General features: G+C 31.7%; 1 long non-coding RNA gene across 2 annotated transcripts; it reads left to right on the top strand.

Annotated features, from left to right (window-relative positions):
- The first annotated feature begins 254 nt into the window (after positions 1-254).
- On the top strand, positions 255-23,986 carry LOC146916185 (uncharacterized). Of its 2 annotated transcripts, none has more exons than XR_015013766.1 (3): positions 255-541; positions 22,009-22,071; positions 23,616-23,986. It is a non-coding gene; the product is annotated as an uncharacterized LOC146916185 (long non-coding RNA). The 2 variants fall into 2 exon arrangements; XR_015013767.1 differs by lacking the exon at positions 22,009-22,071 and adding an exon at positions 1,795-1,857.
- Positions 23,987-24,231: the final 245 nt, after the last annotated feature.

Genomic DNA, 24,231 nt, shown 5'->3' with positions numbered 1-24,231 from the left:
TTACACATATTTGACCATATGCTTATATTCCACTCATAGCCACGTTCTCATTTTTTTAGCCTATTTTATTTGCTTAGTGAGTCGGTCAAACCTTTGCCTTACTTTTCTCAACTGACAAATCGTTTGATGCATGTGGCTATGCGATTCTTAAGGATCAGCGGTACATACATCATGCAGAAAAATATTTCATCTCCTTATAAAATAGTTTCCTGGGTTTCCTACCCTCTTCCATTTTTCATGAGAGTTGTGTTGGCGACCAAGTTGTACATCAATAATGACAGATAAGTTTATTTCATCTCTCTTGTCTATTCTCATTTACATTCAATTGATTCTTATATTTATATGTTGATTATTATTTGGAGATTATTATATGCATAATTTTCAGTACAATATTATTAATTTATTTAACTAATTTAATGAATGCAATTGCTAGGGTTTGCTCCACTTCCATGAATTGGGAACCGATGGTTGGAACCATTTGATCTTTCTTGTGGTTCAAATTCGACAGCAGGATCTTTGCTTGAAGTCAAAAGGATACCTGGTAAAAATTTGCTATTTTAATTGTGTTTGCTTATATCAATATGCTTTTAATAAAGAAACATATGTATGAATCTAATTAAAATATTGAATATTGTTTTATACTGTAACTTGTATGAATTTTTGAGTTGATATAGGTTACTGAATTCAATTCAATTCATGTTGCACAATGAGTCTATTTAATAATTAAACCAAACATGTATATTTTTCGTGGTATTTTGAGAGACAAGGTAATACATGAGAGATACCGTAAAATTTTGCATGGTATATGGTGTATTAACCATTGTATTGGAACAATACAATACTGTTTATGATTTTAATTACTTAAAATTGATATTTAAGTGGCTTTCGTTTCCTTAATGTGGGGTTTGTCCTTTGGAATCATTCAAAGTAGATTTGGAATAATTGATTTTATCCAAAATAGGGTGTTGTCAGGTAAAAGCTCAAGCAAAGGTTTTCTACAACACAAGAAGCTATATTTATTCAATGTGGGTGTGTTGTCACTTGGTTGAATATAAACACTTTTTATATAGTGACTTAATTGAACATCACAAATTCATCATCTTTCTTATTTATTTTTAATTTAATAAAAAAATCTCCACAACTTCATCGATCTTTCCGATTCTTTCAAACAAGAACTTGATATCTTGTTCATCTTCCACCATTTGTCATCAGTCCTTCACAACCCCATCCATGGCCATAATAGCAACACCAACCACTTGTCTTGTCAAGGATTTCATAGCCACCGAAATTGGGAGCTGACTTTGTCAACTGAATTCATGAGAGAATAAGTCGCTAATCAAAATAATTTATATTTATGTTTATATATTATACTTATATATATATATATATATATATATATATATATATATGATTATTATTATTATTAATATTATATATAAATGGTGTAAGATAGTCGTACAACCCTAATTTCCAATTTTTGCACTAGGGATTCAAGTTTGTCCTCCATTTTTTGTCATGTCATCCCAATTTTGCCTCTCACTTTAATCTAGCATATCTCACAATATTAGTTTTTAATATCATGGATTATTTGTCATTAGTGCATATGATGTTATGGGAGCTTTAGAGACAAAAATTGTAACTGTTACATTGTAGTCTTTATTTCTAAGGAAATTGTCGTTCATTTATACTCTACAATTCTTCTTTTCCTGCTTCCCGAGTTCAGTTTTATTCACCAACTTCTGATAATTTACTTTGGTTTCTTCTAACTATTTCCTATTTTTAATTTTTTTGTAGATATCTTATATATGGCATCTCCTACATTTGAGAAATCGTTTCAGTTTATCTTTTTAAAAATGGGTTAGTATCTCTTTGTTTACATAATACTTTCCGATTCATCATTGAGTATTTTTCTATTAAAAGTCATGCTTTCCGCTGTTTGGATACTATGACATCTTTTATTTTCATCCCCGTTGTCGTTAATCCTTAACATAGTTTAATGTTCAGTATCAATGTCAATGTCTAATTGTAGTTTAATGCATGTAGTGTTGTAGATAATAAGATGACATGAAGTTCACTTACAAAGAACATTTGCATGATGATTATCTGATTCTTTTAATAAGATGACATGAAGTTCACTTACATAGTTTATTGGTGAGAAATGAATCCTTCAGAAGTTAAATTTATTATTTTGTTTACAAATAGCATGGATTATTGGTGAGAAATAAATCCTTCAAAAGTTACCTATGAATATGTACTACAACGTTATTTATACATCTTTTTAATATAAAAATATATTTTTCCGTCAATAACATCTTTTTAATATAAAATATATTTTAACATATAATGAAACATAAGACCCGTTTGTCGCACGGGTCGGCGGTCTAGTCATACTAAATGTTAGATAGTCTTCCTAACCCTAATCCCGCTTTTTTGGTGGATCTTATTAACATTTATGAAGAAAAAAATGGTTCTGCAAGGAATTGAACATATAACATATTCCTGCTTTACACACTATATACCACTAAGCAACTAACATTTTTTTTATTTAAGTGTTGCTTTTAATAAATATATGTAGGAACCGCCCACTTATGCAACAACTATCCTCCAGTCATTAATTATTCCACATGATCAAAACTTTAATTAGCAAATATGTAGTAACCACTAACTACCCCACTATGCAATTGTGACCAAAATTCTAATTGGCAAATATCTAATAACCGCCTCACTATGCAGCCGTTCACGTTGAATTCATTTATTTCTCATGCATAATATCATAATTATTACAAAAATGGCATCAACTCTTTCTTTTTAACTGTTGTTTTTCTTCTATGGCAATTTGAAAGGTTGTGAGTTTTGGTTATAATGATAAGAGGCATTAGATGATGTTTTTGTACGTGCTGGTCTAATGTGTAAACAAGCTACTTTAATTTTAATTTGCCACATATTTTTGTCTGATATGTGTGAACAAGCTACTTTAGTTGTAATGCTATATGTGTTATATTGGATAAATTAAACAATTTTAAATGTGACCACCGGACAAAACATAATAATAGAACAACAACAGTTCTAATCAAGAGAAAAATTAGCTATTATTATGTTTTGTCCGGTGGTCACATTTAAAATTGTTTAATTTATCGAGTATGCACATATAATTCTCTATAATGTTTATTCGTTTTGTTAGATTTTGGCCGTTGTTTCGTACAATGAGAAAAATAAGCATTTAGTGCGTTCAACAGAGAACATCCGCCGTGAGGTATGTTGGTTTCTATAATTTCACTATGTCCATTGATAAACTTTTGTCATAACAATCTTATAATAGTCCAAAATCGTCTCATGCCCCTCTCACACAACTCCATGTTTTAGTGTCTTCAACTGACAATTGAAGTAATTATTATCGTAAAAATAGACATATATAATCTACAGGTTATAATTCTTTATGACTCACAACTCATATTTTATTTTGCATAAATGGTTTGATAAAGGAAAGTATCAACTATTGCTTGTGGCAACAATGACTGTCGTGTTTTTCGCTATCTTTCTTGGTGTGTGTCCAAGGTTTAAATGTACTGATGGTTGTTAGGAGGGAGAGAAAGATCATGAGATATCTCACGCTTTTATTCCTTCTATGATGAACGGTAACGATGAGGACAATGATGGATGAAGGATCGATGTTCGCAATAAGATATTTGAATGAATCGAAGCACAAGAAATGTTTGGTTTTTTTTTTCCTAAGAGAAGAACGGTGTTTATTTTGTTGTTGTTGTTTTCATTTTATTATTACATACTAAAAATGTGTGTTTACTTAAGCATTTTTTAATAAAACATATGAACATTTCAAATATTAAAAATAAAAATATCAAACAAATGATTTGGTATTTACTATAAGTTTATTTAAAGAAAAAATGGTGTTTTTCTTGCAATTATTTTGGATAAACAAAATGGTGTTTTTCTTGCAAAATACAGTAACTTGTACCAATTTTTGAGTTGATATATGTTACTGAATTCAATTCAGTTCATGTTGCACGATTAGTATATTTAATAATTAAACCAAACATATTTTTCGTGGCATTTTGTTAGACAATGTAATACATGAGAGATACCATAAGATTTTGTATGGCATATGAGAGATACTTTGTAAACATGTATATTAACCATTGTATTGGAACAATAAAATACTGTTTATGACTTTAATTTTATAAATTTAATATTTAAGTGGATTTCGTTTTCTTAATGTGGGGTTTGTTATTTGGAATCATTCTAAGTAGATTTGGAATAATTGATTTTATCCAAAATAAGGGTGTTGTCAGGTAAAAGCTCAAGCAAAGGTTTTCTACAACAAAAGAAGCTATATTTATTCAATGTGGGTGTGTTGTCACTTGGTTCACTATAAGCACTTTTGATATACTGACTTTATTGAACATTACAACCTCATAATTTTTCTTAATTATTGTTTTTTTTTTTGAAACATCAATATATTATAAAGCAGAGTTTGCACAAGGAGCGCACACCCGCAAAGGCGGAAAAAGAGTACAAAGGGAAGGCCTTATAACAGCAGCCACTCCCCCAACAACCACTCGATAAAAAACCCCCTAAACAGCTTACTTTCTACAAACAAGAAGCAAAGCAAAGCCAAAAAAAAAAAAAACAGCCCAGCTTAGAGCTGCCACCAGGACAACAGAATGCCGACCTCACCCCCATATAAACAGCCCAACAATTCCTCAAGAAGCCTCCTCAGAAGCAAGACCGGCCTGCACACAAACACCAGCAGGAAAACCAGCAGGCACTCAGCAGCACCGTCTCCACAAATCTGCCCGAAACCACCAAAGCCGCAAGGAACAAAACACCAGCAGCCTCCCTGCACACCCAACCACTGACAAACCACCCTAGACACTCCAGCACCCTCCACCGAATCAACGAGCCAAACAAAGACGCGGATTCCAACACCATTCGTAATAAAGGCAAGTCTCAATATTCAATCTTGCCAAACTCCATTGCCAAGCCATCACTTTTATTTGATACACCAACTCCACTACCTCCACCCGTCTATCAATGAAAATCCTATCATTCATAGACTTCCAAACCCCCCAAACCACCGCAGGCCAAATTAACTACACTGCCTTTCTAAGCTTCTTTGTTCCCACTCCTCTAGTCCAAAAAAGAGCATATATGAAAAGATTAGGAGGAGTGATGAAATTCAAATCCAACCACCTCATCACCTCCCTCCAAACCCTCGAAACCCATTCACAATGAAGGAAGAGATGTGTCACCGATTCATCACAATCCTCACAAAACACACACCTTTTAGAATCCTCCACCCCCACAAGCCTTCTCTTAGCTAAATTGATTTTAGTCGGGATCCTATCAAGCAACATCGTCCAAGAGAAGGCTAAAACCTTAGCCGGCGCTTTGGATCTCCAAATTTCCCGGAAAATGACTTTTTCCACCTCATTCAAAGGCACCTCGACATAAAATAGGTTGAGAAGTAAATTATAACACGACTTAACGGAAAAACCACCCTCTCTATCCGGTTTCCAAACCCATGAGTCTGCACTAACCCCCATAACCCTTCCCTCCAACCGAGACAAAAGATAAACAAGAAGCTCCCTCTCCCACTCAAACAACTCCTTCCGCCACACAAACCTCCACCTCACACCCCCATCTTCCATGGACCACAAATCTCCCACCAATTCTTCTTGTGTAAGCGCTAAGGAGTAAAGACGAGGAAAAACCTCCATCAAAGGCACATTTGTCACCCACACATCCTTCCAAAATGACGTCTTCCTACCATCCCCCACCTTCCTCTCCAACTCCCTATTAAACCACCAGACCTCCCCCAACCCCTCCATCCCCATAAGATCTTTCCACCAACGCGAAGTGCAAGACCCCCACACCTCTCCCTCCCTTCTACTTCTAACATTCACCGAGGGCCCATATGACTTCAAGGACATCCTTCCACAAAGCCGGTTCATCATCAAGAAGGCGCCACCTCCATTTAGCTAAAAGACTAAGATTAACCAACTTTATGTCTCTCACCCCTAGCCCCCCGTGACATCTTGGTTGGCAAACCTTCCTCCATTTGACCCAAGCAATCTTCTTTTGTCCCCCCACACCGCCCCAAAGAAACCTCCTTTGAATAGCTTCCACCTTTTTAATAACCTTAGCTGGCATCTTAAGGAAAGAAAGATAGAAAATTGGTATAGCATTAATAACCGAGTTTAAGAGGACAATACGACCTCCTAAACTAACATACCTATTTCTCCAAGAGCCAAGTTTAGCACTTCTTCGCTCCAAAACCGGTTCCCACGTGGACAACTTCGTAGGATTTGCTCCAACCGGTAACCCCAAATACATAAAAGGGACCGATCCCACCCTACAATTAAGAAACATTGAAGCCATCTCCAAAAAATCCATCGGCACATTAACCCCCATAAGACAACTTTTGTGAAAATTTATTTTTAACCCCAACACCAATTTAAACCCTCTTAACAACGCCTTAAGGGTCCACAAATTCTCAATAGAAGCTTCACCTATACACAAGGTATCATCCGCATATTGGAGATGAGAAACAACATTGCCGCGTTTCTTAACTTCAAACCCCTTGAAGAGATTACGATTCACCGCATTATCCATAAGGCCACTAAATCCCTCCGCCACCAAAAGAAAAAGGAACGTGGCTAACGGATCTCCTTGCTTAAGGCCTCTCTTTATATCAATCTCTTCGGTTGGACAACCATTTACAAGGATAGACATACTACCCCCAAAAACACACGCCTTCATCCAAGCAATCCACTTCCCCACAAAGCCCACCCTCTTAAGCATATACTCCAAAAAATTCCAATCCACCGAATCATAAGCTTTCTCAAAATCCACCTTTAGAATTAAACATTGACGATTCCTTAGCCTAGCTACCTCCACCACCTCATTAACAATCATCACCCCATCCACCAAATGTCTCCCTTTTAAGAAAGCCGATTGGGATTTAGATATCACCGAACTCATCACCTTAGCTAGCCTTCCGGCCAACACCTTAGCAAGAATCTTATACAAACTACCCAACAACGAAATAGGTCTAAAATATTTAAGAGAGGAAGGGCCTTTTACCTTAGGGATAAGAGTGACAAAATAAGATAAAAGGCATCTTTGGAGAACTTCATTACCATGGAATTGATCAAAGAAAATCCTCACTTCGTTTTTCATAAGATACCAAAAATCTTTGAAGAAAGCAAAATTAAAACCATCCGGGCCGGGACTCTTATGTCCATCGCTTTGCTTCACCACCAACTCAATCTCCTCCAAAGAGAACGGGGAAACAAGAAAAGCATTATCAATATCGGAGATAGAAGCAAAATTAACCCCATCCAACTTCGGTCTTTCCCACTCGGAATCCTCCACATGCTTCTTGAAATAATCCACCACCACTTTTCGAATTTCATCAACACCAAACACCCATTGATTGTCCACCTTGAGCGCCTTAATCTCATTACTATGCATTCTACTCTTCACACAACAATGGAAGAACTTGGAATTTGCATCCCCCTCTTTGAGCCATTTGGATCGAGATCTTTGAAAAATCAAAGATTCTTTACTTTTCCAAAGCCTCCAAAGCTCGTCGAATTTAGACTTTCACACCTCTACTTCTTGATTTGTAAGAAGGCCTTCTTCACATTTCTGGTCAAGATCCTCAATTTCCTCCCTTAACAAAGTTATTCTCCTCTCCACATTACCATATTCCATCTTATTCCATTCTCTAATATCCCCCTTAAGCCCTCTCAACTTCCCTTTTAAAACAAGACCCATCCACCCATTCCTCCCATGCCTCCTCCACGCCTCCTACACCACACCCTTGAACTTCCGATTCTCCAACCAATGGTTTTTTTGTTAATTTATTAAAAAAATGCTCGAGAACTTCATCGACCTTCCAATTCTTTCAAATAAAAACTTGATATCTTAATCTTCTTCCACCATTAGTCATTAGTCCCATCCATGGCCATAGCAGCAACACCAACCACACCAACCATTTGTCGTGTCAAGGAGTTCATAGCCACCGATATTGGGAGCTAACTTTGTTAATTGGTTGTATGAGAGAATAAGTCGCTAATCAAAATAATTTTTACTTCTGAAAAAAATTATGAAGAAAAAAACGAAGAGAGAATTAAACCAGGTACAGTTGGTGACATTTCTATGACATTTCAATCTAATGTACCACTAATGTTTAGGATGTCTAATTGTTTGCTTTCCATGTATAATTGTTTAATTTCCATAACTAGTTGTTTGTTTTAATTTTTTTAATATGGTGGTCAAAATCGCAACGTTTTAAAACTTAGGAGGCGAAAAGTGAACTTTAGCCTAAAAAAATAAAAATTGGTTTATGTATGCCTATCTTTTTAATAGTTTTCAGTGTCAGCAGGCCAAGTTTGTGTAATTTGGGTATTTGTAATTTGTCTCTATCAACTCAATTTTATCTTGGGCAAACTATTAGTTTACCTCATTGTCATTTTGCTTCAATTTCTTAACAAAATATCAATGATTAAGCTTCAATTTCTTAAGAGAAAAGTCCAGCCTAGTTTATTTGTTATTTTATACGCTTGTTATCATATTCAACAAAACATTCAATCCAACATGAAAAATTGTAGAAAAAGAAAACAAGCATAGTAACAATAGTAAGATAATAGTTTAATTGAAACTGAAACTTAACACTCTTAATTTAATTTAAGAATAGAAGGTTTATATAAAAAGAAAGAAAACTAGTGACTTAGAAGCTGCAATACTCCTCTGGACTTTAAATTTGGTCTAGCCAACGAATGCATTACGATATCCCCTTACTACGTAACCGAAGATTCAACTTTCCAAGTATGATTTACTGAATCGATGTCGTTGTCGATTCAATGAATCATATCTGAAACATTGGATCAGTACCCAAACGTGAGCTTTTTTGTTGATTTCAGTGATTTTTTTTGTTAATTTCTTTATTTTTTTAATTTATCGGTTCTGTGAAATTGGGTTTCACCGTAGGGTTTCGCCGTCCTTCGCACTTCTCTACGACTTCGCTTTCTGAAGGTAAATATTTTATTTAACTCTAACCTTTAGTCAGTTCAACCTTCTGTTCATGTTAAATTTGCTTGATCTCCAATGAAATTAAGCTTAATTTGAGTCTAAGGACGGTAGCAAAACAAATTTTGATTTGAATTAATGCCCAATGCCTATGTGTATTTCTGGAATTTATGCGTTTTTTTTTCTTATGTGATTTATGGTGTTAATGATTGTTAATGATTATCAGTTACAAATTATAATAAAATCTAAAATCTGACCAGATGCATGGATAATAACTTAGTTATAAAGTTATATAATTACTTAAGTTCCTTCATACTAAGTGTGCTTATGATGTCACCCATCAGCTGCTAAAGAAAAAGATGATAGTTATGGGTAATATTTAGATTAACATCACCGACAAATAGTCTCATGTCACTATAAAGTTATATTAGTATGGAGAACTTATTGCCAATGGTTCAGGTTTTTTCAGTGATTTGTCAATGGTTTATAATTGTGCAGCTCCTACTTGAAATAGAAAAGGGATTCATACATTTTTGTTGAATGTTGTTTGGATTGTTTGCTTATAAGGTTTTTAAGCTTAATTGTATCAGTGTTCTCTTCAAATGTGATTTTTTTGTTGAAATGTTTTTGTATTGTCTTGTTGTGAAGTTTAGGATTTGGAACAATATGTTTGTCTACTTTTAAGCTATTTATTTACTGTTTGGTTACTTGCCAGGTTTCTCATAGTATTCCCGGGTTATTTAGACTACTGAAGTTTAGCGAATGTATATATATCAAGCTTGTGAGAAAATGTCTTAGTTTCGAAGTGATCTCGCTGGTTTCCAAACTATGCTCAATCATCATCTTCAATACCTCCGCAACCGTAATCTCCGCAACCGTAACCGTAATCTCGTTGTCGGCCTTGGCGTTCAATGGACTCCCGGCAACCTTGATCCACCCGCCGACACGCTACAGTTATGCATCCGTGGCAGCTGTCTTATCTTCCACCTCTCTCGCGCCGATATGGTTCCGGTCAGTCTCTGCAAATTTCTTCGTCATCCTAAGAACACCTTCGTTGGATTCTGGAATGCTGCAGATCGTAGGAAGCTGGAGAGATTTGATCATCGCTTGCAAATGTGGAAAGATTCTCAGGATCTGAGGAATTACGTGTTCAAGGGTGAAATATCTTTCACGTTCATCGATGAATGAAATTTTGAGGAAATGTCTTGGTTTCAAAGTGGGGGATCGAGAGTTGTTCTTGGTGGTGGACTACAGACACAAAGATCCTAACACTTAATAGAGAGATGTTAATGTCTCAAGTGTGAGTTAAAATTCCGTATTGTATGCAAGAGGAGATGTGAGAAACATATAAGTGAAATGACTCATATACATAATGCCTTAAGACTTTGAAAGAAGATAGGATGTGAATCTCACTTCTGTCATTGATCTTAGCTTAATGTGATAATACAATCCATTGTAGGATCCTAGCCTAATGTGGTGATTTGTTTCGTTATTTTTTGAGTGTCATTTGTTTAATTTTTCATCTTAAATTTTAGTTTTTGAATGTGATTAGCTTTCATGCACAAAAAAAAATAACCTTTGTCATTTCAAATTCCTTCACTTATGGTATTTCATGGGATCTTGCAATGGAAAAATGTATATGTATGATGAGTTGACAAAATACATATTCGTTAGACATTTTAAATAGATGTACATATTTTCAAAAAATCTAATATTTTGGTAGCATAATTGCCCAGTAATATTCAACTTCTTCAACAAATCCATAAAATCACCAGCAATTCATTATGTTTCCTATGCTCTCACGAATAAAACGCACACTCCTTATTTTTTTTTCTCTTTTCATTTCTATCAAGTTCAAATTCATTTTTAATCTTGTTTTCTTTTATAATTTACTTTATCTCTTCTCATGAAAGAAAGAAACAAACACCCCTCTATGAAACTGCCGCCAACCCACTTTTTTTAACCATGTCGTGTCTCTGACCTTATGTGATATCTCACCAGATCACATACATAATAGTCTCACACTTAAGGGAGAGATGTTTATGTTTCATATGTGAGTTAAACTTGTGTGCAATAATATACATTGAGTAACATATAAGCAAGAAGAACAATATACCTAATGTCTTAAGATTTTACGCAAAGATTTGATGTCAATCTCACTTGTGGAGTTTCTCATAGTCAAATGTGATGGTCCAACCCATTGTAGACTCCCTCAGAACTCTAAACATTATAGTGAGTTAAACTTATGTGCAATAATATACATTGAGTAACGTATAAGCGAGAAGAACAATATACCTAATGTCTTAAGATTTTACGCGAAGATGTGCTGTCAATATCACTTGTGGAGTTTCTCATAGTCAAATGTGATGGTCCAACCCATTGTAGACTCCCTCAGAACTCTAAACATTAATTTTTTTTTTTTTTTTTAGTTTTTGAATTTCATTTGTTTAACTTTTTATATCAAGTATAAGTTTTTGGATGTCATTTGCTTTCATACAATTTTTTTATCCAATCAATATTATATCAAATACCTCCATATTTGGTCTTTGGATGAACGAACATGCGAATGGAAAAATACAAATGTGTTATGCTGAATTGAAAAAGTACATGATTATTAAACATTTTATAAAGATGTGGCGTTTTTTTAACCGAGTCTATTTTTTGGTGAAATATTTACTCTTAAATTTCCAACACTTTTTAACTGACCCATAAAATTGTCAGTAACTCGCTATATTTCCGATACTTCCATGGACAAAACACACATTATTTTTTTCCCTTATCATTTCTTTCATGTTCAAATTTCTTTTCATATTCTAATTTAATTTTATTGTTGCTAAATTTATTTCTCTCGTTTCATGAAAGATGGGAACACAAACTTCCCTCCGCAAAAACACCATTAATCCAGTTTTTTTTTACCATGTTGTGCATTCGCCTAACCTTATTTGACTATCAACAAATTACAGACGCATTGAGTCTCACACTTTAGAGATATATGTTCATGTGTAAATTGTGACTTAAAGTTCCACATTATTGGATGCCAAAGTAGACATTGAGAAACATATAAGTAAGATGACCAATACACCTAATGCCTTAAGGTTTTGGATAATGATGTGATGTCAATCACAATTGTGTGGTTTCACTTAGCCTAATGTGATAGTCCAACCTACTGTAGACACCCTTAGAACTCTCAACATTACGATAAACGGTTTCTTTAGTTTTGGGATGCCAATTATTTAATTTTTAAATCAAATTTATGTTTTTGGGTGTTGTTCACTTTCATGCAATATTTTTTAATCAATCTCTAAGATATTAAATTCCTTATCCTTTGATCTTTGGTGGAATTTAACCATAGATAAACACTTAAGTGTTATGTTGAGTTAACAAAATATGTGCTTAGTAAATTCTTTATATGTTGTTGCGTTTTTTTACCCGAATCTAACTTTTTGGTAAATTATTTTTTTAACGCAATCTAACTTTTTGGTAAATTAATTACACAAAAATCTTCAACTCCTTCAACAATTTCATAAAATCACTTGCAACTTACTTCGTTCTTTATGACCTCATGGACAAAATACACGATTCTTATTTTTTTTTAACCGGTATCAGTTCTCTCAATCTCAAATTTATTTTTCATCTTCTAATTTCTTTGATCTCTTCTCATGAAATAAAGGAACAAAAACACACTTTTAGTAAATTACCATTAATCTACCTTTTTGATCATGTTGTACATCGGTTTGACCTTATTTGGCTATGTCACGTAATTACGGACACAGAGAATGTCACACTTGAGGGAGATATGTTATCGTGTAAAATAAGAGTTAAAGTTCTACAATGAAAGGAATAGTAGATATTGAATAAGATATAAGTGAGATGACTCACAAACGTGTGCCTAAATAATTTGGGAGAAATTGTGGTGTCGATATCATTTGTCTAGTTTCTTTTAGCCTAATGCAAAGATACAAACCAATGTAGGTTACACTTGCAGTCCCGAAATTATGATGATTTGTTTTGTTAGCTTTTGAATGTCATTTGTTTAATTTTTTTATGTTAAATATTATATTTTGGAAGTCGTTCGCTTTCATGCAATTTTTATTTGTCAAGGCGATAACTTTTTTTATTTAACATCTATTATTTTAAGTTCCTTCACTTTTAGTCTTTAGTGGGATATGACAAAGGAAAAACGTTTATGTGTTATGCTGAGTTGAAAAATACATGCTTATTGTACATTTTAAATTGATGTGACATTTTTAATGAGTCTAATATTTTTGGTAGAATAATTACTCAGTAATATCCAACTCCTTCAACAAACTCATAAAACTACCCACAACTCACTCGTTTTCCTTGTCATTTCTTTCTAGTTCGAATAATTTTTCTAATTTAATTTCTCTCTTCTCATAAAATAAATGAGAAAAAAAAACACATCTCTATGAAACCACCACCAAACCACCTTTTTTACCATGTTGTGCCTTTGGCCTTATTTGACTATTTCATCATATCATACACATAGAGAGTCTCACGTTTAAGGGAGAAATGCTAATTTGTCATGTGTGAGTAAAAATTCTATATTGCCAGCAAGATTTGATATTTATGAACATATAAATGAGATGAGTAATATACATATTGTCTTAAGGTTTTGGATGAATATGTGGGGTTTCTCATTTTGAAACACAATACCTTGGTATATGTTCCTCATCAATATTATTGGACATCCAACTTTAAATCTTAATTTGTGGTTTGAAATATGCAACTGTTAATATCATTCAAGAACTCAATTGAATACCATTTGCTTTGTAGCTTTTTATTTTGGTCAGATTGACAAACCAAATCAAAGCTAATATTTTCCTTCTCGTTTTCTGGAAACAACGATAGAATAATATTGTTAAAGTGCTCAAATGGGTCCAAAGTTTGAGAAAGTATCACTCGCTCTTGATTTTTTTGGAGATCTATATATTTTCCAAATTATTTGGATAAACAAAGTCAATAAGGGAACACAATGAATAAGTTTGATCTAACCCACTTGTTTTGGTCTGGGACTACTTTTAAGGTCTCGTGTTTGATTCTCTCTGCTGCCTTCATATCAATTTTAAGGTCTCGTATTTTCTTTTCAAATCCATGTATCAATGCTTCATTGATTTTCAATGGAATATTGAAGGATGAACCGGTTGTACGAACACCTGGAATTAACATGTAAGCTATGACCCTAGGAAAAAATGGTCAAATTGATAATAGATTAGAGCCTCGTAAGTATGTGGATAGCAGTTCAATTTCTGCCTCATGTGTATGCAAAATATTCGACTGAGATGAGAGAACTCGTCTTATGTATCCCACAGGTTTTCCAACTAAGATTAGTCACTGCTAAGCGGTGATGTAAGCTTTATACCAATTTCATGATAACTCGAAAAAATATCAAATATAAAATTAGCTACCAAACTTAATTGATACATTTAATTAGTATATCTAATAAACATTAAAAATCAATATTTATTATTATTAATAATAATATAATAATAATAACAATAATATTTAAAAATTGATATATTATTTTCGACCAAAAATTTTCATCAATAAGTTAATCGATTGTTAGAGCATCCACAATGGACCTCTCCTTTTGGTTGCTTAAATGAGTCTCTCTGTACATGTCACTTGCTCTTATAATTAATACTTAATAAGATTTAATCTTTCAAACTCTAGGAGTATATATGTTACCAGAATAACTCAAGGACTTTCTCTTAGTTCGTTCCTTTTATTTTTCTTTTGGTTTTCTTTACTTTTTATTTTCTTGTTATTTACTTTTTTCTTGGTTTGGTGTTTGCCCCTCAGCTTTTTGCTTAGCTTTATTGAGAAGGTTTTGGTCCATCCCCCAACTCCTTTTGTTCTTGTTTCCTTTTATTTATGTATTTATAAAGTGATGCAGCTGGTTCATAATTGAACCCCATTTAACTAAAAAAATAAAAATCTCTCAAACTCAACACTTCAAAAAATATTAAATGGGTCTTAGTAATAAATAATTGTTGTGCATTTTATATTAAATGTGTAGTTTTTTAATAAATAATAGTTGTTTTCAATAAGAAGTTATTACTTTCAGTTGCTTTAACATGTGCAATATTGCATCTAAAAACCCATAGGTCTAGCCACTGTATATGTTCTACACCTAATTTTCTAGTTCTATATCTAGTGGAGGTTCGGTTTAAAATTAACATAAAAAAAAATACACATTTGTTGGCTAGTGCCCCTTTTAAAATAGATATATTTTGATTAATGTGTATATACACTCTTTACAACTTTGTTTGTATGAGAGGTAGTACAATACTTATATTATTGAGTAAACGTGTTTTATTCAAAATATTGATTGTTATAATGATTTTTTTAAATTACCATTTACATGCCCTTCAAAGTCAAATGAGGTTTGGGTTTTATCATTTTTTAAAAGTGAAAACGAACCAAACTGAATCGATGGTGTACGGTTTGGTTCGACCAAAACTGCATTTAAATAAAAGAGGAATTCCCTCAAAAAAAATAAAAGAGGAATTTTTTTTCTTCAAATGTTTGTATTTATTTAATACTGAAAATAAAATATATGCAATTCCGTGAGAACACATAATTCAGAAATAAAGTTGCAATAAAAATTTAGATTTTTTTTTAGCAAAATTCAGAAATAATCATAGTAATAAAATTCAGAAAAACTTTTGCAACGTAAGAATCTAGAATATGTCAAAAAAAGAAACTTAGGAATCCAGAAGAGAAGCTGCAACAAAGAAAAATGAAACCCTAATTCAAAATTCTTATAATGTAACACTAATCCAAACAACACAAAGAAGAAAAATAAACAAAAGCCTTAAAAAGACTAAAATACACACTTATTACATATGATTCGTGGTATAAAATGAGTAAATGACAAATTACCAAAAAAACTAAAGTTTGGCCCTGATAGTTAATATAGGATGCGCGACCTTGAACTGAATATATAGATAGGAAACTACTTTGTTCTCAATATTATAAAGATCTCTGCAAAATAATGAACACATTGTAAACAAAACCGATAAAAGAAATTTCAATAATGTTGAGTTTCCTCCCAATTAGAAGAAACACAACCAAACTGGAAGGAATTAAAGTCGATTAAACTGAGATATACTTTAGTTATAAATCCGATAAGTTCTTTGTAAATTTGAGGAACATTGAGTAGCAATATGGTCATCCGCAAACAAATATATGGGAAAATAAATATGTTACATTAATAGCAAAAGAAATTTAATGAATAAGATCATATCGTTATATGATGAAAATAATGTCTCAAATGAAGCATTTTCAAAAATGATATATAGTAGACAATTATTTGGAACAAAATATAAATCATGAGAGAATTGGAACAAAATATAAATCATGAGAGAAGATTCAAGATCCCTTTTGTTTATGCCTTTCTTCAGCTTCAAAATCAATTTCTCAACAAATTATTTGATAACTAACATTCTCCCTCTTATTTTCTCCTGCACAACTAAAAATCCAACTATTAGCAATAAAATCCTAAACCATGGTCACAAACCATGATGAAGGGGAACGGTCTGATGCAATCAACAAAAAAATTTGATGAAATTGTAGGAACTAAAGGTGTTCTTGATCTTCTTACCGTTCTCAAAACCATTTTTGAAAAATAGTAATAGTGATGAGAATAGGATGGGAGATAAAGATCTGAGCTATTTTATTTCCTTTTTGTGACAAAAAGAATCATTACCTTTCACTATTTTATTTTGGTTTTAATTTGATTTTAATAGGTGAGAAACAATTCAACGATAGTCTTGAATTAGACCAATTGTCAACATTCTTTTTTAGGACTGTTATAAGTGTTGAATAATTTGAATTTAATTTCATTAATTGGCAGTTGATAGTTTCTTGTTTGATTTTTTTATGGGCAGTTTCTTGTTTGATTTGATATCAGGCAATTAAATTTCTAGATACCATTTTGATCATAATAATAAATCGAATGATTTCTTAAAATAGAGGCAGTATATGGAAGTATGTGTTGAGACTGAAATACCAGGTGCTAAGCATATACCATGTAATGGAAATTTGAATTTTTCTAGCATTAATTAGCCTGACATTAATTAGAATGAGACTATAACATGCCACATGTACTTTTGAATGAAAATGATTTCGCTTGTTTATATTGTAGATGTAGATGTAGATTGTAGATGTAGATAAGGATTAGGATAGAGATATTGATAGTTTAGCCGAGATTGTTGTCTTTTTTTTAATATAATTTTAAAATAAATAAAAAAATATGAGCATGAAATAAAGGCAAATAAATATTATCGATGTTGATGAGTGACTCAAACAACCAAAAGTATGTGTTTTATCATGCAATTTGTAAAAAAATTAACAAAGAAGTTTGAGTATGTGTTGATGGCAGAAATAAATAAATATGGGGAGATAAAAATGGAATGCTTGATTAGATGATAAAGAGTATTTGATGCATGTGAACTAATTTATCAAATGAAATGAATGGATGAGATTTGATGTTAAAATAATTTATGTGAAATAATATATATCAACGCCCATGTTTAGTGAAAATGAGTGATTGACAATAGAAACGAAAAAACTTAATAAATTAAATCAGTTCTTTTGAATAGAAGCAAATGAAAATAATAAAGAAAATAGTTAGGTTTAGATAAAATTCATTGAAAAAAAATAACTAAAATAAATTTTCTACATTTTCGCAGGGGTCGGTCTTGTTCTACAACATACATGAATAGTTTGCACCACAAAAATGTAAGATAAAAATATAATATCTTGAGAACTATCAACTAATATGTTACCCAAAAATACTTGAGAATTCTTTTTTTTTTTAAGGAAAAATTCTCTTTTATATGCACAACTTCAACGTTGGAAAAACAAAACATTGACATGCCTTTAACATATCTCTCATTATTAATAGTGGCAAAAAAAATAGTTTTGGAATGAAGAAATATGATTCAAAACGTCTTTCAATTACGTCGCTTCAAATTAATAGAAAAATAATGAAATTCATTAAAACGTGAAGCAAACTTTTACAAAAGGTGTAAATATATATGGGGATGAAAACCCTAAAATTAACAGAGCTGACAGCTAAACCTATAAAAGGGAATCAAAATTCGGAAGGAAAAAAAAGGTGCCTAAATCAATTTGATAATAATGAAATCAATAAAATTGAATTGGTCAGGAGGTAGAAATACTTGCATTTCAAATAAATGATATTATAAACAATTTGTACGAAAGGAAGATGCATATACAAATGATGAAAGACAAATTGACTGTATATAGGAAAAAAAACTCAAGACTGGCCAACTTAATATGATGATGTGTTGATTACAATTTGATTGGATGATAATTAAGAATTATGTACCAACATGTTATTGGTACATATCTTGTCATAAGCCGTTAGAACTCGAGGGTATCATAGGATGAATATGTGAATTTGAACGAAATACATGGATATATACAACATGTAGTGGAGTAATATCATAAATTGAATCAATTTTTGAAATTAGAGTGATGAAAAAAAATATGTTAAGAAGAAAAGTGTTTCAATAAAATAAAAGAGAGATTTTGAGAATAATTTTAAAATTTTGGTATGAATTCTAAATGATGTGAAGATGTTTGAGACGGACAAACAATATTTATAGGAAAAAAGAAGCAAGTAAGTCACATCAATTATGCCATTAATTTAGTAATGAAATTAGTAACACATTAAATAGCAAAAATAATTTGAATAAAATATTCCATTTATTTTTTTGTCATTATAAGCCTTTTAGTCAACTTGCATAATCATGTTAATTACATAAGTCTTGCACAAATCACATAATATGTACCAATTACACAAAACATTAAATGCACCTTTCAATATAAGGATGACATGTGTACTATCAAAATAAAATAGTGCAAATATATATAATAGAGATTTGGGATTAGTTGGGGTATTCTTGTGGACTAAATATAAAACTCTGAGAGTACAAAAGTGTTTTATGAGTTCCTTCCTTATTTTTTAATTTGACATGATTTGGTTAACATGATATATGTGTGGCGAAGTCTGTAATCTTTCCCCTTTCACTAAATTTGCATATGATATAGTGTCATTTGGGCATTCTTACACCAAAAAATGCATGATATAAAAAGGTTTGTCAATGGTTGTGTGTGTTGTGATTGTTGTCAAAATCCCGACTTAAATCCTAAAGAGTTACATACTTGGGGCGTTTAGAGCGTTGAAATTCTGGTGGATTAAAGATCTTCATGCATTTAACTAGTTTTATTACTTTATTTTTAATATATAATTGTAAGGCTATTTGCCATTTATTTTGCTATATTTAAAATTAGGTGCTATTTTAATTTAATAGGGTAATTGAGTTACTTGTAGTAAGAGCTCCATAAATTGTAAGTTTTTCTATAAGATAAGTTGAATTTTGATAATGATAAAAATTACACTGTGTATGTTGAGTGAGATTTGTCTCCTCATTGAATCCATGGATTGGAACTTGTTACTGAATCTTATCAATAATTTCGTTATTATTGTGGTGATTCTTCTTTATTTAATTTAACATTCCTTCTTGGATTAGAAGTGAGTGAGACATCTTCTTTTCCATTCTTTTTCCCAAATCCATCCTTTTAGTTTACCTTTTTATCATATACGATGTCTATTCTTTATTAGAGTGTGTATAAGAGTGATATGTCACATAGGGTGGTATACATATCAGAACCGTTTACGAAGAAAGGTGAAGAAAAAGTGATTTATACAGAGATAAATTACCCCCAATCATGAAAGGATAATATAGAAAAAACCTTACGTATGTCATGTTGTTTGAAAAATTCTTCATTTTTTTTTTTTTTTTTTTTTTTTTTTACGAAATTCTTCATATCTTTCGTGTTGTGTTAATCTCTATTCTACCTTTAGTTTTACACATTGAATATATAAACTATGCTTTATTTTTTACTTGGTTGAAACCGACCTAAAAAATTGTCATCTATGTTTCTTAGAAATACTTGTTGTATTTTTAGAGTCATTTCTATAATTCAATAGTTTAATAAAATCTAGTCTATCCAAAATATTTTACATGTGTGTTATTCTCATGTTTCACTAACTACTTACACATCTTTGACCACGCTTATATTCCACTCATAGCCACGTTCTCATTTATGTAGCCTATTAGTATGCTTTGTTTGCTTAGTTAGTCAGTCAAACCTGCCTTATTTATCTCAGCTGGAAAATGGTTTTATGCATGTGGCTAACCGGCTATGCGATTCTTAAGGATCAGCGGTATACTCACCCATATAGAAAACACCACATGCATACATTATGCAGAAAGATGTTTTATCTCATGTTCCATTTTTCATGAGTTGTTCTATCACTTCCGGTAAGAGTTGTGTCGGTGGCCAAGTTGTACATCAACAATAAGGACAGATAAGTTTATTTGATCTCTCTAGTTTATTTTCATTTACATTCAATTGGTGCTTATATTTATATGTTGATTTTTATTTGGAGATTATTCTATGCATAATTTTCACTGCAATATTAAAGATTTATTTAACTAACTTAAGGAATGCAATCGCCAGGGTTTTCTCCACTAACAAGAATTGTGAAACGATGGTTGGAACCATTTGATCTCTCTTGTGGTTCAAATTCGACAGCAGGATCTTTGCTTGAAGCTTGAGTCAAAAGGATACCAGTAAGAACTTGCTATTTTGATTGTGTATGCTTATATCAATATGCTTTTAATAAAGAAATATACGTATGAATCTAATTAAAATATTGAATATTGTTTTATACCGTAACTTGTATGAATTTTTGAGTTGATATAGGTTACTGAATTCAATTCAATTCATGTTGCACAATGAGTCTATTTAATAATTAAACCAAACATGTATATTTTTCGTGGTATTTTGAGAGACAAGGTAATACATGAGAGATACCGTAAAATTTTGCATGGTATATGGTGTATTAACCATTGTATTGGAACAATACAATACTGTTTATGATTTTAATTACTTAAAATTGATATTTAAGTGGCTTTCGTTTCCTTAATGTGGGGTTTGTCCTTTGGAATCATTCCAAGTAGATTTGGAATAATTGATTTTATCCAAAATAGGGTGTTGTCAGGTAAAAGCTCAAGCAAAGGTTTTCTACAACACAAGAAGCTATATTTATTCAACGTGGGTGTGTTGTCACTTGGTTGAATATAAGCACTTTTTATATAGTGACTTAATTGAACATTACAAACTCATCATCTTTCTTATTTACTTTTAATTTAATAAAAAAATCTCCACAACTTCATCGATCTTTCCGATTCTTTCAAACAAGAACTTGATATCTTGTTCATCTTCCACCATTTGTCATCAGTCCTTCACAACCCCATCCATGGCCATAATAGCAACACCAACCACTTGTCTTGTCAAGGATTTCATAGCCACCGAAATTGGGAGCTGACTTTGTCAACTGAATTCATGAGAGAATAAGTCGCTAATCAAAATAATTTATATTTATATTTATATATTATACTTTATATATATATATATATATATATATATATATATATATGATTATTATTATTATTAATATTATATATAAATGGTGTGAGATAGTCGTACAACCCTAATTTCCAATTTTTGCACTAGGGATTCAAGTTTGTCCTCCATTTTTTGTCATGTCATCCCAATTTTGCCTCTCACTTTAATCTAGCATATCTCACAATATTAGTCTTTAATGTTATGAATTATTAGTCATTAGTGCATATGATGTTATGGGAGCTTTAGAGACAAAAATTGTAACCGTTAAATTGTAGTCTTTATTTCTAACGCAATTGTTGTTCATTTATACTCTACATTTCTTCTTTTCCTTCTTCCTGAGTTCAGTTTGATTCACCAACTCCTTACAATTTACTTTGGTTTCTTCTAACTATTTCTTACTCTTTTTCCTATTTTTTTTTTTTTTTGCAGATATCTCATACATGGCATCTCCTACATTTGAGAAATTGTTTCAGTTTAGCTTTGTAAAAACAGGTTTGTATCTCTTTGTTTACATAATACTTTCTTATTCATCATTGAGAATTTTTCTATTAAAAGTCATGCTTTCCGCTGTTTGGATACTATGACATCTTTTATTTTCATCCATGTTGTCGTTAATCCTTAACATAGTTTAATATTCAATGTCAATGTCAATGTCTGATTGTAGTTTAATGCATGTAGTGTTGTAGATAATAAGATGAGATGAAGTTCGTTTAAAAGAACATTTGCATGATGATTATCTAATTTTTTTAAATTGTCCATCCATCTCTTCATAAATTTGAGATGGTTTTCGTGGTTTCATTGATCAATTTATAGAAATGGTTTTCTATTTGTGTCAAACGTTTTTGTCATGTTTTCTTAAATTTATTATTTTGTTTACAAATAGCATGGTTTATTGGTGAGAAATAAAACCTTCAGAAGTTACCTACGAATATGTACTACAACGTTACTTATACATCTTTTTAATATAAAATATATTTTTTCCTCAAAAACATCTTTTTAATATAAAATATATTTTAACATATATTGAAACATAAGACCCGTGCGTCGCACGAGTCGGCGGTCTAGTTATACTAAATGTCAGATAGTCTTCCTAACCCTAATCTCGTTTCTTTTTTGTGGATCTAATTAACTTTTATGAAGAAAAAAAAAAGTTCTGCAGCAAGGAATTGAACCAGATAACATATGTTTGCATTACACACTCTATACCACTAAGCCACTAACGTTTTTGATATTTAAGTGTGGCTTTTAATAAATATATGTAGGAACCTCCCACTTATGCAACCACCATCCTCCATTCATTAATCATTCCACATGAGAAAAACTCTAATTAGCAAATATGTAGTAACCTCTAACCACCACACTATGCAAACGTTCACTTTGAATTCATTTATTTCTCATGCATAATATCATTATTTTTACAAAATGGAATCAAATTTTTCTGTTTAACTGTTGTTTTTCTTCTATGGCAATTTGAAAGGTTGTGAGTTTTGGTTAGAATGATAAGAGGCGTTAGATGATGTTTTTTTATGTGCTAGTCTAATGTGTGAACAAGCTACTTTAATTTGCCACATATTTCTATCTGATATGTGTGAACAAGCTACTTTAGTTGTAATGCTAAAGACTACTGATATGTTAGTTCGGTGTTTATTTCCAATGTAACTTCATACTAAAGAACTACATTTTGGGAAGAAAAAATGGTGAACTCACATTACTTTCCAAGCTTTATGACTTTAATCAATTTGGCTTAATTAGAGGTGTTTGTCACAGATGTACTTCAAGCTTTATGACTCTTTAAGTTGGCTTATTTGGAGGTGTTTGGCAGTGCATATCGATCCAACATAAATTAGAACACATATCGATCCAACATATATTATATTCCACGTGCTTTTCCATATCGATCAAACATAAATTAGAAAAACATATGTATTCAATGTTGCACAGCCACTACATTTGAATAACATATGTGATACCTTTAATTTTTAAATTTTGGAAATCTTGTTCTTTGACAACATCTTTTGATAGCTTTAAATATTTAGGACTTGAAGATGCAGTCACTAATTGACTTCTTTTCATGATTCTCCAACTTTAGTTTATTGAGGTATGTTATGTTACAAACGTCTAAATTTTATGTATTTGATATTGGATTTTATCTTATCTTATAGAGGTGTTTTGTAGGAACACTGCACAAATCCTCTTGAACAACATTTGGTTTATGCATACCTTTAGTAAAAAAAGTAAAATTGGTTTATGTATGCCTGTCTTTTTAATAGTTCTCAGTGTCTCTAGGCCAAGTTTGTGTAATTTGGGTATTTGTAATTTGTGTGTGTCAACTCAATTTTATCTATGGGCAAACTATTAGTTTACCTCATTGTCATTTTGCTTCAATTTCTTAACAAAATATCAAAGATTAAGCTTCAATTTCTTAAGAGAAAAGTCCAACCTAGTTTATTTGTTATTTTAGATGTATTTAGATTAATGGCAAACATGTTAATTTATCCAAAATAATTGCAAGAAAAACACCATTTTGTTTTTAAATAAACTTATAGTACATACCAAATCATTCGTTTTATATTTTTATTTTTAATATTCGAAATATTCATGTTTTATTAAAATATGCTTAAGTAAACACACATTTTCAATATGTATAATGAA

The sequence above is a fragment of the Medicago sativa genome, chromosome 6 (assembly GCF_051527215.1).
Source record: "Medicago sativa cultivar Bolivia chromosome 6, Bolivia_mono, whole genome shotgun sequence".
In the NCBI taxonomy this organism is placed as follows: domain Eukaryota; kingdom Viridiplantae; phylum Streptophyta; class Magnoliopsida; order Fabales; family Fabaceae; genus Medicago; species Medicago sativa.
Note: the sequence above shows the minus strand (reverse complement) of the source record. Positions and strands in the feature narration are given on the sequence as shown.